We start from the raw sequence: 19,093 nt of genomic DNA on the forward strand, positions 1-19,093 counted from the left end.
AGGAAAATGCTTTGTAGTGAGGGACCATCATGCCCACTGCAAGACATGTGGCATTCTTGACCCCTGGGCGCCGAATGCCAACAGCCTCCCCCAGCACTGTTACGACCAAAACCACCCTCACCCATTTTCAAAACCTTCCTACTGAGTGGGATTACCCATGCCCCCAAACCCACAGCTGATGAAAACTAGCCCACTGGCACAAAGAAAGGCCAGGCTGAACTTTATCATGTAATCTATAGATTTCCAGGTCCCCACTCCTCTTCCAAGTCAAACAACCATTTATCACACCCCTGTCAATGCACACACAGTGCCGCGCACTTAGCAAAATTGTTCAAAAGAAACACCATTACCATTTAGCCACAGAGACTTTTTCAAAGCTGGAACAAACTTGCAAAGTATTTACTCCAACACCTTTATTTTATACATAAAGAGACTACAGTCCAGAAAAACAAAATATGTGCCCGAGCTTACAGATGCTAATGAATTCCAGACGCAGAATCAGAGCCCACATCCTCCTAGGCCCTTTTCCTTCCAACCACAGATTGCAAAGTAAAGCTTCTTTTGAAACATCTCTCAAGCCACTGTTTAAATATAAAATTTTTACCTATGGTGAGCCAAAAGGTAGACATTCTTACATTTTTTTTCCCCTAACAATACTGTTCTGAAAAATATGTCCACACATCACTAAGAACTTTCTTTTAGAAAAGTTAATAGATACCTATGGAAAAGTTCTTTCTTAAAAATCCAAAGTAATACTCTTTTTAAAAAGAAAATGGAAAAGAAAGTCCTCAAATCTTTTCTAGTAAATCTGGATGCTGTATTTTCAAACAAATTCTTTTAAGTCTTAAAGTAAATACATGTTCCAACCGAAAACCAAATACAACAGCAAAACACAATAACGAGCAAAGGCTGCTCAATGCAATATTACTTGCTCTCTTTTTAACGTAATGGCATATGGTCAATAAGTATTTTAAACGCATTCATTTTTTCATTGGGGGGAATATCCTCCTATAAAAATCTATATGACTTCCATTTTTACCAAAAAGGTTTTTTTTGTTTATCATCACTATTAGTATCGCATTAACTAGGTTGCCAACCCCTTGTCTGCATGTGCTTTTCAAAATAAATAGCTCAATTAGTAAAATATTGATGCAGTTTTTATGAGTTCTTAATTCCCACTTTTACAACTATTCGGGCATCTCGACGACCAGCATTAAAAGGTTTCAAATGGAACACAACTTAGAAATTCAGGGTTCATGGCTACTTACAAAGAATATTAAGCTTTTTAGCTTGTACTCCTAGAAGAAAGCACAGGATCTAACTCCTCAGTGTCCTACATATAAAATAACTGACTTCTGTGGGACTGACCCACCTGCCCTGTAAGCAGGCAATATAGAAAAAATAGGAGAAGAGACTACACAAAACTAAAAAGTCACACAACACAGAACAGCATTTTGTGGAGAATTAACACCTTTAGTCGATATAGGACAACATGTACTTTTAACTGCTCTTAAGCAATTTAAATATACCCTTACCTGCTTTTATGAGGAGTTCCCAATGCCTCTTTTGAACAGGTGGTCCTCTTCTTCACCTGTGGGCCTTGCTAAAGCTGAGCCCAGGCAGTCCTCAGTAATCTGCATTCCTAACAAGTTCCAGGTGACACTGATGCTACTGATCTTGGGCCCACACTCTGAACCGCTACTTTAACGGATTTGAAAAATACTTTATTTGGGCAAATCGTCAATAGTCAGAAGCACATGTGTACCCAGTGTGTGAGGCGCACACACACGCACGTTTTAAAAAAGAGAAATTAAAACGTGAACCGGCTCTCACGTTTGCTATGTATAATGAACGCTGCTTTTCTTCTATTCCATTCCATCCTGTCCTCTTCCTTTCCATTAAAAAGAAACGCTGGTCATAAAGCACTAATTTGATTTTATGACCATTGATGGATCAAGACCTATAGTCTGAAAAATACTGCTCAGGAACTCTGCGTTCAACATTTAAATTAACAACAATACCTGTTGACATGTGTTGATATTTACCAGGTGCCAGATACCCTTCCAGTCTTGTTACGTGCACTGTTCACCTCATAAATTAAAAATCCATAACGACAATACGGAATAGGTATTATAAATGCCCATTTTCACAGGGAGGAACTCTGTGGTTCAAGGAGGTTAATACAACCTGCCCAAGGTCACAGGGCTTGTGCATATCCGAACCAAAGCAGAACACAGGTCTAATTCCAGAGCATAACGGTAAAGCATGGTACAGTACCTCCGAGGAAGAGATTTTAGCGTTGAAGCCTCAGTCTACTATTTAGAGGCTGTGTGACTTTGGCAGTTTACTAAGACTCTCCAAGTTTCAGCTTTCCCATCTATAAAGGAGACATAATAAGAGGTCCTACTCAAGGGGGAGCTTGAGGATTAAAGGAAATAAGCCATGACAGGAACTTGGCATGACTAGTACATAGTAAAACTTCCATAATTGTTATCCATTATTAGATAGAGACTGATTCTTAATTGCCACATCCCACATTCCCTTCCTTGGCTTCTAGTTTCCAGTAGTGTCTCTAGATTTGCCTTTTCTTCCGATTCATCAGCGTCTGACACTTGTTATCCTGAGACCTGGCTTCTCCACTTCTCCCATGCATCCTCTTCTGGCAGCTCCACCTGTTGCGTAGCAGTTTTCAGAGCTCCTTACCCAGATAATTCCTTATAACCTCCCCCTGCATCTAGTCACCAAAGACCAAGACTCCATCACAGAATCTGCAAACCTGAGCCGAACCCCAGAGGCACAGAAAAGCTACTCCTTGAAGAAAGTGTGAGTTGCTACCAAAATGTGAAGTCTCTAATCACCACATCACAAACGTGACAAGGTTAGTCCTTCTGTATACTCCTAGATGCTTTCGTCAAAATCATTGACATTGCATTTGACCATTTCATGATAACAGTGAAACTGCACTGGGATACAAAAACCAAAGGAGAATTCTGAAGGTGGTGCACCTGTGGTTAAATCCCAGGTGTATGCAACAAGTGCAACAAGGTAACACCGAGATCTTTGGCTTCGCTAGCTCATCTCTTCTATCCAGAAGTTTCTTTAGATAAGAAAATTTAAAACAACTTACTCCCGACAGAGTAAACCAGGAAAAGATGACATCCCAACGAGGGCTGGAGAATTTTTTTCTCTAGGCATCTTTCCAAACAGGAGTGAGAGGCACTCTAACAATTCCGTGATAAATGTTCCCTTCTTGAGAAAGACTAGCTTTGAAATTACTTTCCCTACTGCCTATTTCAATTCTCTGTCTGTCACCATTAACTCAACTTTTCTCTCCTTCTGGGTTCCACCCCAAAGAACTAATCTTTTCCTGCTCCAATTCAGCTTTTTCTTTTCATTTTTAACTGTAGTTGACTTACAATGTTATATTGGTTTCAGGTGTACAACACAGTAACATATTTTTAGAGATTATACTCCTTTAAAGTAATTATAAGGGAGTTCCCATTGTGGCTCAGTGGGAACGAACCCAACTAGTATCCAGGAGGATGTGGGTTCGATCCCTGTCTTCACTCAGTGGGTTAAGGATGCAGCGTTATGTTTTTTTTTTACCTTCATCCTTGTATCTTTTTTTTTTTCACATCCTTGTATCTTACGTGTTAGGAGTTCATATCTCTTAATCCTCTTCGCCTCACTTGCCTCTCTCCCCGCCCCCTCCCCATTGGTAACCACTGGTTTGTTCTCAGTATCTGAGTCTACTGTTTTGTTATATAAGTTCATTTTATTTTTTTAGATTTCACATATAGATGAAAACATATAATACTTGTCTTTCTTCCTCTGACAGACTTAACACCCTACGTATAATACCCTCCAGGTCCAGAGATGTGTGTGCAATATATATATACATTGCATCTGCTTTATCCATTACTCTGTTGATGGAGATTTAGATTGCTTCTGTATGTTAGCTATGGTAAATAATGCTGCTATTTACAGTGGGGTGCATATATCTTATCACATTAGTGTTTGTGTTTTCTTCAGATGTATACTCAGGCACATAAAAAGCTTATACAACTCAATATTTTTTTTAAATGATTAAAAATATGCAGAAGACTTGAACTGACATTTTTCAAAGAAGACATCCAGATGAACAAGGGATACATGCAAAGATGCTCAATGTCCCTAATCATCAGGGAAACGCAAATCAAAGCCACAGTGAAGGTGTTCCAGTGCGGAGGAGTGGGTTGAGGATCTGGCATTGGTCACAGATGTGATGCAGGTCACAACTGCCTCATGGGCTGGATCCCTGGCCCAGGAACTTCCACACGCCCTGGGTGCAGCCAACACCCCCCCCAAACCAAAAACAAAAAAACCTCAATGCCACAATGAGCTATCACCTTACACCTGTCAGAATGGCTATCATAAAAACAGGTTGATGAGGGTGTAGAGAAAAGAAAACCTAGTACAGTGTTGGTGGGAATGCAGAGTGGTACAGCCACTGTGGAAAACAGTATGGAGGGTTCTGAACAAACCTGCCCTCCTCTCTTTCCTCCATCTCCCTCTGCTGCTCCCAGTGTTCCTGGCACGCACTTAATGATGGATATAAACTCAATTTACTGTAACGCAGTGCGCCATTCATGAAAAATAGAAGAGCTACATCTTTAGTCATCTTTTTACTACAACTTGATGCGCACAATATTAAAAGTACAAACATATGAGAATTTTTGCCTAAAAAAAAAGTCCACCCCTTACCTGGGGTTTTCTGGGATCATCTCACAATTAAACAACCTGCCCTCAGGGCAAATGTCTGGGAATTAAGCAATGGGGATAGATCAGTGGAGCTTCATGGACCATGCATTTTCTATTCACCTCTCACCAGAAAATAAAGTCTGCACAAACAAATCACTGTAGATTGCTTCAATTACCAGTCTGCAATAGATGGAGTTTCCTTTCTCATGAGAGAATCTTGATAGTGGCAACCCATCCCAAGGGCCCCACTCATCAGCACAAGAGTGTGTCATCTAAAAGGCCTGCAGGAGAACTCCAAGGCCGATTCCTAGAGATCCTGTTGAGACTAGGGTCTATATTATAGGTCAAACACAATGAAACACTCAGATAATCATTATAAAATCAATAGTTGAAGAGAAAAGCACTGAGAGAACGTGATGTATTAGATATAGCTGGATATTTGGATTCAGATAGACCTGTTTTGGGGGTTTTTTTTTTTTGGTTGGTTTTTGTTTTGCTTTTTAGGGCCGCACCTGAGGCATGTGGGCTAGGGGTGTGTCAAATCAGAGCTCCAGCTGCTGGCCTACACCACAGCCACAGCAACACGGGATCCGAGCCACGTCTGTGACCTACACCACAGCCCACAGCAATGCTGGATCCTTAACCCACTGAGAGAGGCCAGGGATCCAACCTGCATCCTCATGGATCCTAATCTGGTTTGTTAACCGCTGAACCGCACAGGGAACTCCAGATAGATCTGGTTTTGATTCTCAACTCTTTACCCCTTACTAATTACAATAGCTTGAGTGAGTTTTACCTCTTTGAGCCTACATATCCTCATACAATTGGAATAACAATATCTGAATTAAATATAACATGGTTTAATTCTGTAATTATTAGTTATTCCTAACTATTCCTAGAATTAGAAGTAGTATATGTTTAAAAAAATCTCATGGGGTGCTTGGTACTTCATAGGTACTTATTTCATTAGAGTGAGTATTATTAGGAGAATCTATGTGACTTAAAGAGAAAAATTCAGGACAAAATGAGAATTATTTCCCCTCCTTAGGAAATTTGAAAACCTACTTTGTTTTCTTAAGACTCAATTTGATAGGCAGAATACAGTTCTAATTACGGCTTTAGCTTCAATTTGTTGATAAATTTCACTTGTATGATAAAGAAAGTTTTCTCTTCTGCTTCTCAGAGCTATCCCTGAGGGCACTCTTATTCATATTCACGATATGCATATTGAAAAGAACTCGCATGTTTGGTCTTATGCATCTACTTTCAAAATTACTCAGACATGGATTTTCTTTCCAAGGTTTTCAAGAAATGTAACATTTGTCGAAAGGCCATTTTATCTATCAGGGAGTATAAAATCAGTCCCTAGAACGGTTTACGAAACTACCAAAAAAAAAAAATCTGGAAAAATTATTGGCTGTGAAACACTAAACTGAAGATACAAAACAGAATTTTATATTTAACTACATGTCTGAAAAAAAGTTTAAAATGGAGGCAAATCAGCCTATTTTCATAATGATTTTGAGTTACCTTTTAACTTAAAAGGTATGGGTACGTTAAATACACAAAAGTAAGGCTAAAAGGATGCAAACCACGTCGTCAGAAAGCCTCAATTACGATACAGTTATGCATCAAATTTAGTTCTGAGTTTCTTGGGTGGCAAGCCCAAATGAGAAAATGGGGTGATTTCTTAGCTTCTTTTCTTCTAAGGAAAGAAACAATACTACTTAATCAGAAGAGACACATTTTTTAAAGCAGTAAAGGCAAAGATGAATGAAAAGAGATCTTTTATAAGGAATGTTGAAACACATAACAAAAAGTGCCAAGACATTTTCCATGGAGCCCAGCTCTTTTATACTGACTCCCAATAAAAATAAAAAAGTATTACATTAAAGCATAGTGAATGAAGACAATGTAACAAAAAGGAGTTGTAACATGATTAGGCTAGTACATTTCCAGTCATATAATTTGATAAAAATAGAGGGCATGGATGATTTCAAGCTTAGTGGACTATTACTCTTAAATATCAATGGTGGTTCTTCCAGTCTTCTCAAGGATACTATCTAAAAAGCAGCTTGAGCAACTTGAACTATATATATGGTTCCTGGAGAGTGCCTGAAACACAAGTATCCATGTGCTAAATGGCAAGTATGCAAGTGACAAAAGTAGCACCACTCTGAAAATGAAATAAGTCCAAATATTTTGGCTCAAGAGGAGTGTAAACCCCATCCATCTTCTGCATGTTCAGCAGCAGAATGAACTGTAGACAAAGACACACTTTTTCAGGAAGGAACTTTGAGCTTAAATAGTCAAGTGGAATGAAAACAAAACCAATACAGTAAAGCATCAGTAAAACAAAAGAAGGTGGCCCTCTGAATTTCCTCCCTCCATCCACCTCCGCATTCTCCTTTAATTAAATCTGGTCCCCTTAAGCACTAGCACTTAAGATAATTATTAAATAGCCAAAATTAGTATTTCTATTTTGTTTTATTGATTAAGATTATTGCCCATTCCACGGGCCACAGAACTTCCAATTTAATGCCATTATTAGTTCTCACAGCTAAATCCAAGACCTCCCACTGTGATCTGGCAGAGTACAGATTTTTACAGTATAATATAAAAGGCAATTGTGGAAGATAAGTATCTTTTTTAACTGTTTCTAGTCACTTTAAATTCAGGTGCATTTTGTAATTTCAAAACAAAAAAAAAATGGTTCTACCCTAGTTTCTTGTTTTGTTTGCCTTTACTTTAGAATAGCAAGAACACAAGATTTCATCTATTATAGGAATTAAATTGGCTTGTGCGGGCTTGGTTTGGCAAATGAATTATGTTTGGTAGCATTGTTACTTTTGGAAAATAAACTCTGAGTCCAAATAGACATTTTTCAAGTGGACTTTGGGGAAATAGCCATCTGCACAAATTGAGGTCCATCACTGATTTATTCATTCATAACTTTGCTTGCTCATTTACAAAGGTAATATTAACAGATGTCCCTTATGCTTCTGACACTGCGCCAGGCACTATATACAGGTGGTTCGTCCAGCCGTACACCCACTAGTTGGTTGGGGAGGGGGGCCCATAAAAAAATCTTAAAATAACTATTATACATATGTTAAAACAACATGAAAGTAGGTAATGATTAATTCTTCCTACGTGAAATTGGGTAAGTCTTACGAAGGAAGTTCCACTCGAAGTGGACCACCGATAATCAAGAGGGGCTTTCCAGGCAGAAGGCATCCAGGAGAATGGAATCCAGGAGCAAGAAATCCTAAGTATGAACCGTGAGGGGCCCTAGTATAGGAAGACAAAGATAAAAAGGAAGGGCAATGAAGAGCTTAAAAGTCGCTATACTAGAGTGTTCAGAGTTAACGTCATAGATATTGGGATCCATCCAAGGTTTCAGAACAAGAGACTTATACAATTAGATCTCCCCTTTATAAAGATTAATTGTGGTGATGCCACAGTAGGATGGAGATGGTATTTAAAGGCACACATGTACACAGTAACCTCTGAAAATTGAACATTCTTTGACTCTTCATCATAATCCCTCCACCTCCAAATGTGCTTTTTACTTAGCTGCCGAAACCATCAAAATCTTGTAAAGTTTGAGTTTACAGCAAAGACAGACGAGATACCATTGCAAGACTCAATACGAGGTTCCAACTCTTCACATGAAGAACATTAACTTCATGGCTAAGTTGCCTATTTACAATTTCAATTTTAAATATCTTTCTCCATCTGGGAGAAATCTTTATCCTTTAGTCACAAAATTGTCAACAGGCAACTTTTAATTTTAAATCTTTTGTGCTTTTTATCCTCAGTAGAGTGCAATCCATGGGGGTAAAATGGATAGGTCAGGTTCTTGTTATCATCAAGCTTCTCCACACCTATGTGTGACCAGCTGGGTGACTGTCCCTTCTTACTGGTCTCCAAGCTGAGGCTCTATCCACCTCCCCCATCTTGTTTCTCCGAGGAGCTCAGCTTTATAAAAAACTGAAACATAGTAGAAAGAAGGAAGAGGCATTATATAAGCCCAAGTCATAGTAAAAGAACCCTTCAACACTGACCAGACAATAGCACAGAAGAATAACTACAGGGAGCTAAGATGCTCCTGCAGATTGCCAACACTAAGAGCAGGAGCCAGATGCATGGCCTGAACTACCGACTTCTAGCCCTGAGAAATAGGCCCTGATACTAACAGAGCCAGAAAGAAAACACACTTCAATGGGCCAGTAGGTCATAGCAAAACTATTCAGGGCACTGTTGGTAAACAACAACTCGGCCTTGGCCAAGACAGCAAAAGAAACAGACTCAAACCACTCTGTACCACCTGCTGCACATTCCTCATCCTTCCTGCCCCACCCCATCCCCACTTCCCTTAACCCCCACCCTTCACCCTGGAGAGGTCAAGAGCCCACAGTAAATAAAACCATGATGGTAAAAATTATCAGAGCTTTGGGTATTACCATTCTGAGCAAAACCTGAAAGGATTTCACTGGGAATTTCAATACAGGACACTTTTCACTTTTACGCAAATCTACTCTCTTGTCCGGACGGGTGCACTGGCATTTGTTTTGCAGTGATTTTTGGAAGAACACAATCCTTCCACACTTACTATCAAGTCTGTATTTTCAAAATGGTTCAAATTCACTGTATACAGAGCCCACAAGAACACAGCTGAGAAACCATCCTTCTCTCAAACCCAAACCCCTGAGATTAAGTAATAAAACCAAATAACAGAGTTGAAAGCCAAGGACAGACTGAGTTTCAACAGTCTTTCACATGCAGAAAGGATTACAGAGTCTCAGTCCTTTTATCATTCTATTTGTGTATTCCTCACACATACCTCAAACTAAATTCCAGATCTGAAAAAGTTCACAGCTTGCCCCTTATTCCCACGTAAAGGTCTTCCACCAAGAACACACCTCCTCTGAGTGGTAGGAGGGTTTTTTTTTTAATTTTAAGATTTTGTCAATATCTCTGTCCTCCAAGAAGTCTCAGGTGAATTCTCTGACAACTCAGTAATGGCTCTAAAGAGATCAAATTTCTAGTCTAGCTACCTGAAGGTCAGGGACTCAGGGAAGACAAAAAGGGGGATCCTATTATAGGGCTCTCTTAGAGGTTGAAACATCTCCAGAGAAGAGGAAGTAGTAAGAAATCTGAAAGGGAGAGTGAGATCTTAACAAGTCTGAGGTGGGCTTTTACTTGTTTTCTGGCTTTTTCTAATATATTAATTCTGTGTGTTTTATGATTCCCAGCTTAATACCAGCATCCATTCTTGCCCGTAAGGGCTGGTTTTGAGTTCTAATTGGAATCAGGGGACAGATTGTTTGTGTTTAATCTGTCTGTTCATCTTCTTCTCAGTAATTGAGTAAAGCTCTTAACTCTACTGTAAATATCCCTGGGTTTCAATTAATTTGTCTTAGAAGACACAGCAACACATACTGTTTTACTTATGGATAAGTAGACACTTTACAACTTTTATATTTTAAATACCCAGCATGATTTATTTATTTCCTCATTTTAGAAAGTGATGAAATAATGATGTATTGCTAGATTTAAAAAAAGAGTAACATGAATTGAAAGAAGCAGAAGGAGCTTGGAAATGATATTTTAAATGCATTAACATAGTCATAGGCTCCAAGGGAGTCTGGGCTCCCTATTAGCAGCTGGTATTGAAAACCTAACATCTCTGAGGAATCCAGAATAATATCATCTCCCCTTCTATTCGGGGACTTGTACAAGAAATGCAGTCTGAATTTTATTTATTTATGTATTTATTTAGGGAGAACCTATTACATATTTACCAAGAGAGGGAGACTTCCTCAAAAAGTTACTTTTTAGAAAATCTAAACAAAATCTTTTGGGTGGCTTAAAATTCACCAAAGATTCTCTAATGCTTTGTTTACAATGAAAGTGTTTACTATTAAAACATACGTCTGTATGCCAATTATCTAGGAAACTCTCATAATACAGGACACTAGCGGAGAGAAGCAACGGGGAAGGGGTGGATGGATAGCAGGGGAAGTGAACTGCACAGAGCTTTTATTAATACCCTCTATTTTTAAGCCAGAAACACGTACTAGCAGCTTGCGCCGTTTTTAATCCTTTTAAAAATAATAAAGGCGCATTGTTTCCCATCATCTATGCGCGCTCGCGCGCGCGCACACACACACACACACACACACACACACACACACACACACACACACACACACACACACTGCACCCGACTCCTGTGATCCCCTCCTTGCCCCTCGCACCCCCGTCCCTGGCACTGGCAGCTGTGCCCGCAGCCCACGCCCGCGCCCCAGAGCAACCCAGTCTCCCGAGGGGGCTCCGGCGCGCACCCCCCAGCGGCGTCACCTACCCGGCTCGGAGCGCACAGCAGACGGGAGACGGCGACTGCTCCCAAGTCAAAGGTCCCCAGGACAAGCCAAAAGAAAAGCAGAAGGGCAGTCTCCTTACTTCCCACAATAAGGGGAAGTGCTGCGCCCCATGCACTTGGTGGCTCCGCAGCTGTGGTTTCGGAGGAAACACACGGCGGCAGAAGGAGCTGCGGCTGGCGTGGAAAGTTGTGGGTGTTTCCCCCCCGCCGCCCTCGCCTCGATCGTCTCCTGTCCCCGCTGCAGCCCTGACAGCTCCCCTTTGAGCCCCTCCGAAGCCCCGCCGGTTTTCCACCGGAACTGGCCGAGGTGGCCACATGCACTTGAGAAATCCTAGCAGTTGCGCAAAGAAGAGTCCCAGAAGTTAGAAAGAGTGATTGTGTGTGAATGTGTAAATATACAGTACAAGAGGCTGGAACAACTGAGCGGGGCCAACCCTCAGACGCAGCCCTGGGTTTCAGATTTCATTTGGCAACTGGCAGCTTCAGATGATTCGAGCCGCACTACTGGGGAAGCTGGAGGAGCCCTGTCCTCCCCGAGGGCCTCATTGCTAGGCTAGCTTAGAGCCTGAGCGACACGGCCCGCGGGGCGCCCAGCTCCCCTATGGCCAGACAGAGCCCTGCTTCGCTGCCTCGGCAGCTGGCATCACTCATTTTATTTCAGGTATAGCATAGACACGCATTGATCACAGACTTGAGGCTGTGGGTGCGGAGAAGGGCAGAAAATACAACCTCCTGCCCCCTAGAAGCTCTGCATTTCTGTGTTTGTTTGCCTGTTTGGCGGGGGAGGGAAGTCACTCCTTTATGATATAGAGACATGGAGATATAAGTAAGTTCTGGGTGCCTTCCGCCAAACCCCTCAAGGTTTTACTTGCTTCTCTCGCCTACCCACGTAAAAAATCTGATTTCTCCAATCAGAATTAGCTGGGTCATTAAACCTGTATTCCTAGAGCTGTTTCTTTAGATGGATGCCCTCTAGTTAGAGCTTTAGAGAAATTCAAAGCATGATTACTTCCTCATCACAGTTTAAGAGCTCTCAAAATGACCCAGTGTGAACCGAAGAGGACAGACTAGTAAACACTTTGCTGACGCAGCCCCCTCTCTTCCCACCAGCAGAAAAGGTCTCTTTCAAACCCGGACAGGACAGTACCGGTTACCTGGAACACCAACTTAGTGATTTCAAAAAGCTTCATAAAGATCTCTGCTTTAGATGGTTTCACATCATCACTCGATTTCTTGAAGACATGAAGAATGTGCTCATTAGGGCTCTCCAATGATATGGAAGAACACACATTCCGACTTAAAAACACCGCAAGAAAAGTCAGGGTGGACACTTACGTGTTTTTTCTCTTTTACCCTTCTTTCTCCAGTTTTTGTTTTTGGTTTTTGGTTTTGGTTTGTTTGTTTTGAGTCTTTCTTCCTGGTGATCTACCCCATCCTGGCCTGATATCCCATTAGAAAATTGATTTTTCTGGTGGGAGAATTCTCAACCCTTTAATGTATCAAATTTGGTTCTGTGTTGCAGGGTGGGGGGGTGATTCTTTGGCATTTTCTTTTAAAAATGTGTATGGGATTTCTAACCAGAAGCAAAGTTGCTTATTTTCTAATTGTTAGGAATAAATGAACTTCATCAAATCATGTGGCTTTACCTGCTCCACCTGCACCCTGGTAGGTAAATGCTGACGGGCAGAATTGGATCCTCGGGAACACAAGTGGCAACAGGTATGATTTAAGATCCTGACATTTAAAAAAGACAAGGAACCTCTTTCAGGACCTAACCATTATCGCTACAAGCAGTGTAGACTCAAAACAATCCGAAATTGCACGCAAAGTGGTTGCTGGATTGTCCTCACCCTAAAAAGTGAAGACAGGTTTTTATGACACATCCCTGCATCCAGGACTTTCCCCCTCACATCTCCTGAGCTCTTTCTCCACCCTTTCTCCCAACACCCCTGCTGTCTGTGACGTGTGTGATTATCTTAAATTAGGCAGTACAGCTGAAGGACAGGAGACTGCCACTTGACAATTAAGCAACTGAGGAAGGCTATCTATCAAAGCTCTGTGTTCCCCCTCCCACTTCTCTGCAGAAAGAGGGCAAGCACTGTCTCCTAGAAGCTCCTCGGGGATTTAGCAAAGATCTCTGTTCCCGCCGAGTATAAACTGAACTAGAAAACACTCGGCCGTTCCCAGTCCGTATACTATGTTTTCTCTCTCTTATTTGTGGTTTCATTGGGACTGGAAGACATCCTCATACACATTGTAGCAACTTTAAAGGAGAAATAAATTTGTAAACGGGAGACTTGAAAGATTCTAACCAGCAGAGATGTCAATGGGACTGATACAGGCTCCAGGGAGTTGGTGTCTGTCCTTCAGTTCCCAGAGGCTCTGGTGAGAACCTGCCCAAGGCATCACTTAAGGCTGAATCTGACCAGTCAGCTCAACGGAGTTAAAGTCATGTTTCTGATGAATAAAACCCACAAATGCTTCAGGAGTAAGGGCTAACTTTTCAGGATTCCTAAATCATAGACATCTTCAGAAAGAAAGTCTATTAAAGGTCAGTCTAAAAGGCAGGCAAGGAGTTCCCGTCGTGGCTCAGTGGTTAATGAACCCAACTAGGAAGTATGAGGTTGCGGGTTCGATCCCTGGCCTTGCTCAGTGGGTTAACGATCCGGCGTTGCCGTGAGCTGTGGTGTGGGTCACAGACACGGCTCGGATCCCGCGTTGCTGTGGCTCTGGTGTAGGCTGGCGCTACAGCTCCGATTCGACCCCTAGCCTGGGAACCTCCATATGCCTCAGGAGCGGCCCAAGAAATGGCAAAAAGACAAAATAATAATAATGATAATAATAATAATTAATTAATTAATTAAAAAAAAAGGCAGGCAAGGTTTTAGAGGTCTTTACAAGGAGATTTACAGGAGGGATGTGTAATATTTCCAAGACCAGAGGGATTTCAGGGACCTTAGAAAAGAAATAGAGGGTGAGCGAGAAAAGGGAGGAGGGGGAGAGAGAGAAAGCAGATAATGGCCTTACTACACTTGGCCAGAGTCATGGACAGAAAAGCATCCATAAACAAAGCCCCTTGGACACTCTTTCCTTCTCATCACTTTAGTTAGAACTTAGTTAGGGGAACCTCAGCAAGAGTTTGTACCGTGACTTTGTCTTATATTTCAAACATAGGGTCAAAGAGCACTATTAAACAAGTATGGATTCAAAACTGTTTTAATGCATTTTACTAATTTAAAAATTGTAAAGAGTCCTTGCCAGATTCTTTGAAGACCTTAGTATAGGGTAACGTATTGTGATGTTACCCACTTGTCCATTAATATCAGATACCGGGGCTCTTTAATTATGTTTTCTTTTGGGAAAACATAAATTCCTAAGAGGGCAAAAAACACAGTAACAAAACTGAATAGTTGAGAATTGCCAAAATCCTAACATTTCCTTCGGGTTCTCACCAACAATGCAGAATTTGTGTGGGTCCCGGACTATGCCAAGATCTGATTTCAGAATTAGCATAGAAGGCTGTCCTCTAAGGCATGTCTGTTTCAAAATATCTGTCTTTGGTTCTTCTCTTAATTTCCTGGTGGAAGTTTTTAATGTTTTTAGAAAGTCCAGTTTTGTCTTGGCTAAATAAAGTGGAAAGAGATTATGGGAGCTTCACGCCCACCATCCCCCCAATACTTTGGATCACATGATTCAGGAAAAGGGGGAGTGCCCCTACTATTAAAATGTTGGAACCAAAAATATGCAACTGAATCCTTGTGAGAGATAATAAAAAGAGAAAGTGCAAAAGAGACAGGGGATACTGTGCTGGTGGATTCCTTGCACCTCGATAATTCAATCACAGGTCTGCTGTCGGTCAAGGGCTTTAAAAATGAAGCACAAGCATGGTACCTGCCTACTTGGATCCTGAATGGAGTGCAGTAGCATCCATCTCTGTGTACCCTTATTGAATTGATATATTTTTGGTGGCAGCCAGTGTCCTGCTCCATTTTGCCCTAGGTTTTCAGATTAGATGGTACACACACACACAAAAAAGAATTGAATAAATTTAGTTTTAAAATAGTGTTTGTTGTTTTTATTTTTTTGTCTAATAACAAAATTAATGTATGTTCAACTCATGAAATTGGGAAGCTACAAAGAAGCATAAAAGAAGAAATTAAAAACTGCCACGATCTCACCATACAGAGATAAGTACTTTAACATTTTGTGTATATCTAATGTGTGTGTGTGTGTGTGTGTGTGTGTGTGTGTGTGTCTTACATAGGGTTCGGCCCTCACCAAAGCAAGATCCTCTTTGCTTGGGCTCCAGATTCAAACCTGCATTTCCAGTTATAATGGTTTTCTTTGATACTTCTTAGAGCTAGACTGCAGAGTTTACAGGATTCTGTTAAAAAACTAAACTCTCCCTTCCAGGATATGCAGATCCCCGCCCCCAGTCAGCTTCCAGAAAAATCTCCTGCTTTGTAGTATCAGTGGTCATTTCTAAATCTCTCCCTTACTGGTCTAGAGTCTCCCTGAACTTGGTGACTCACAGTTTCTCTGAGACCTTGCCTTCCTGGCATTCTCAGCCCAGCTCTCCTTTCTCTATGAGTACAAGCACGCACACACGCCCACCCTACACACACACCGTCTACATTCGCATCCCACACGCACACCCACACCTTCCACCAGACACGTAACTCCCCACTTGTGGACTCAGCTCTTAATATTAAAAAAAGGCATGAAATTTAAAATATTGAAACATCTAATTCCATTTGAGTATCTCAGCAATAGTAAGATGGGCTTATTTTCCATACACATATCTTTTTGTAGATTTCAAGCTTATTCTCATGTTGGAATTTTCTCATTAAGTTTATGCTGTTTAGAAAATTAAACATTGCCATTGAAATACTATTCAGCTATAAAAAAGAACAAAATAATGCCATTTTCAGCAACATGGATGGAACTAGAAGCTCTCATACTGAGTGAAGAAAGTCAGAAAGAGAAAACCAAATACCATATGATATCACATATATCTGGAATCTAATATACGGCACAAATGAACCTTTCCACAGAAAAGAAAATCATGGATTTGGAGAACAGACTTGTGGTTGCCAAGGGGGAGGGGAAGGGAATGGGATGGACTGGGAATTTGGGGTTAAGAGATGCAAACTATTGCCTTTGGAATGGATAAACAATGAGATCCTGCTATAGAGCACTGGGAACTATATCTAGTCACTTATGATGGAACATGATACTGTCAGAAAAAAATGTATACATGTATGTGTGACTGGTCACCTTGCTGTACAGTAGAAAATTGACAGAACACTATAAACCAGCTATAGTGGAAAATATAAAAATCATTATTACAAAAAATACAAATAAAAAATAAACACTGCCATTGAAATAAAACCATCTGCTCCCAGGAACTATTTACTTGTAGACTATCTAAACTACATGCGACTTAAAAAAGGTTTGCCATGTCTTATGTGTAAGCAGATAGAAAGCAAATTATCAATATGTTCTTTACATGTGTCCACTTGCACTAGTGTAATTCCAAGCCTTATCATTTGTCTAGGATATACTCATTTCCTCCTATTTTCATCATATTCCAAGCTCTTTTAATAATGGATTACTTGTGGAGTTTCCTTTGTGGCTCAATGGGTTACAGACCAGACTAGTATCCATGAGGCTGCTGGTCTGACCCCTGGCCTTGCTCAGCAGATTAAGGATCCCCCCTTGCTGGAGCTGTGGCATAGGCTGGAAGCTGTAGCTCTGGTTTGACCCCTAGCCTGGGAACTTCCTTATGCCAAGGGTGTGGCCCTAAACAAACAAACAAACAAACAAACAAACAAAATGATTAATTTTGCCTCCTTTTCCATTTGTTTCTTCCCCTTGGCATTGCCTGCTTTATCTAGTTTCAAATAATCTGAGACTTAAAGAGAAGAACCTTTACCTCATCACGGACCTCTTCTCCCAATGATAGGAAACATACACTCAAGATACAAAGGTGAGCTATCAAGACTGTTAATCACCTCGGATACTGGGCACAATTGATCCCATGCTTGAGTAAATGTTTTTTTCCTGGTTTGGGCTGTTAACTAGAGACGCAGAGCCAGCATTGTGTCACTAAAACCAATGAGATTATCAAAGAGAATAAAATGTTTTCTTGTTACAGAGTGCAGCCATAACCATCAACGTCTTAAACTGTCTTGCCTGAAAACTAGGTAAGTGTGAATGAATCAAAATAATCCATTCAAACACATCACCACTATTAATGAAGAAGATGACAGTGATAACCATAAAATAGTAGAAACATTCCTTTCAGTTTTTGAAGTGTCTTTCTATATGTGGCATCTTTTCATTGCAGCAGTTTTATGAAAAATCTGTTATTGCTTACATTTGACAGAAGAGAAAACGGACAGAAAGAAGGCTGGAAAAAAGACTTGAATTCAGGCCGTTTGAGTACAAATTATGGATTCTTTTTATTAATGCGTCAGCAGCAGAATCTCCCTATGAAAAAGATGGCCCAATTTCCCTTTCACCTGTCGCTTATACTGGTCAAGTGTTACCATGACATTCTTCTATGAGAAGGAAAACTGTCATCCTCCTACAGACTCATTTTAAATCCCATTTTAGGTATTAATGCTAATGTCCTATCCTACCAAATCTTTTATTCAAGCTTCCAAAAAATAGCAAAATTAACTGCTCTCTCTCTTTCTCTCTGGGCTCGCCATCTGTTGTAGGTGCTAATGAAGAGTGAATTGGCCCCAAAGCAGGCAGAAATATCAGGAAGAAAAGCAAGTGGTTTAGATAAATCACAAACTTGAAAATGAGTTCCAAAGAAATGAACCTTGGTTTCAAGATCTTGAAGTGAAACTGAAAAAAGACTGAAATCAGAGGTTTGCTTCTTAAGGCATAAGAACGGATAGAGGCAAATGATGTAAGGAATAGATTTGAGGATAACTAGTTCCTCAACCTTTGAAAAATCACCAAACATAAATTTCCTGGGAAATCAATGAAAATAATGTGATTCTGAAAAATTTCAAAATATGTAGGTGACTATTCCGAGAAGACAAAAACTAAAAGGCGGTTGAAGATATGGGCCATTATGCAGATAAAACAAAGAAGCAGAAACCCCCACGTACAAACACACGCGCGTACATGCAAAAACCAAATAGGCCTGAGTAGTATTCTGTTGTGTATATACACCACATCTTCCGAATCCAATCATCTTCGATGGACATTTGGGTTGTTTCCATGTCCTGGCTATTGTGAATAGTGCTGCAATGAACATGCGGGTGCATGTGTCTCTTTTAAGTAGAGTTTTGTCCGGATAGATGGCCTAAAAAGATCATTATCCTCTCCCTTTTCCCAAATTGCTCAGCTTTATTCAAGGTTTAAAAATGAGAGCAAACAAGCTTACTCTGCAAGAGGGGAGCGGCGAGGCCGGGAGTAAGGTGGGAATGAGCTGGGTTGAGGCTGAGGACCACGGTGGGGTTTCTAGATGCTGAGCAGTCTGTCCTAGATGACTTCAGCGAAGACGTTCTGTCTGGTGTGTTTTATTTGATAATGGACACACCAGTGAAAGAGGCTTCCGAATGGCTCTAATGGGGAAAAGTTCCAATGAGATAGAAACTGAAGCACCAAGACTTCAGCCCAAGACATCAATGCACTTTCAAGGAAGAAAGATGCTTTTGGGTGGACATAATAAGATGAGCCCATTCAAATGTCCTTTTAATCAAACTTGGGGGGAAATGATTTCGAGCTCCTTAGGAAAGGGAGTATCAAAAATGAACAAACAATAGAAAATGAGACCACGCTTTGGGAGGCCCAATTAAATAAATTTAACATCCGCTTTGAAAAAGCCTCTGCTGTCTGGGCTGGGGGCTGAGGGTATATTCAGCATCTGTGGAAGCAGCAACAGTAAAATCAAACACACCTGGCCTTTTAGGTCCAATGCTGGGGCACACTAGAGTCACCAGA

At 40.8% G+C, this 19,093-nt stretch overlaps 1 protein-coding gene across 4 annotated transcripts in view; it reads right to left on the minus strand.

Moving 5' to 3' along the window:
• ARHGAP24 (Rho GTPase activating protein 24) overlaps positions 1 to 19,093 on the minus strand; it is a 744,099-nt gene that overhangs the window by 468,815 nt on the left and 256,191 nt on the right. For 2 of the 4 annotated variants that reach the window (XM_021100785.1, XM_021100778.1), the window contains exon 1: positions 11,111 to 11,489. The exons of the other annotated variants lie outside the window; for them this stretch is intronic. The gene's annotated coding sequence lies outside the window, so the exon portion shown is untranslated. Of the gene's footprint in view, positions 1 to 11,110; positions 11,490 to 19,093 lie in introns of those variants that run through there. 4 annotated transcript variants of the gene reach the window in all.

This window comes from Sus scrofa, chromosome 8, assembly GCF_000003025.6.
Source record: "Sus scrofa isolate TJ Tabasco breed Duroc chromosome 8, Sscrofa11.1, whole genome shotgun sequence".
NCBI lineage: Eukaryota > Metazoa > Chordata > Mammalia > Artiodactyla > Suidae > Sus > Sus scrofa.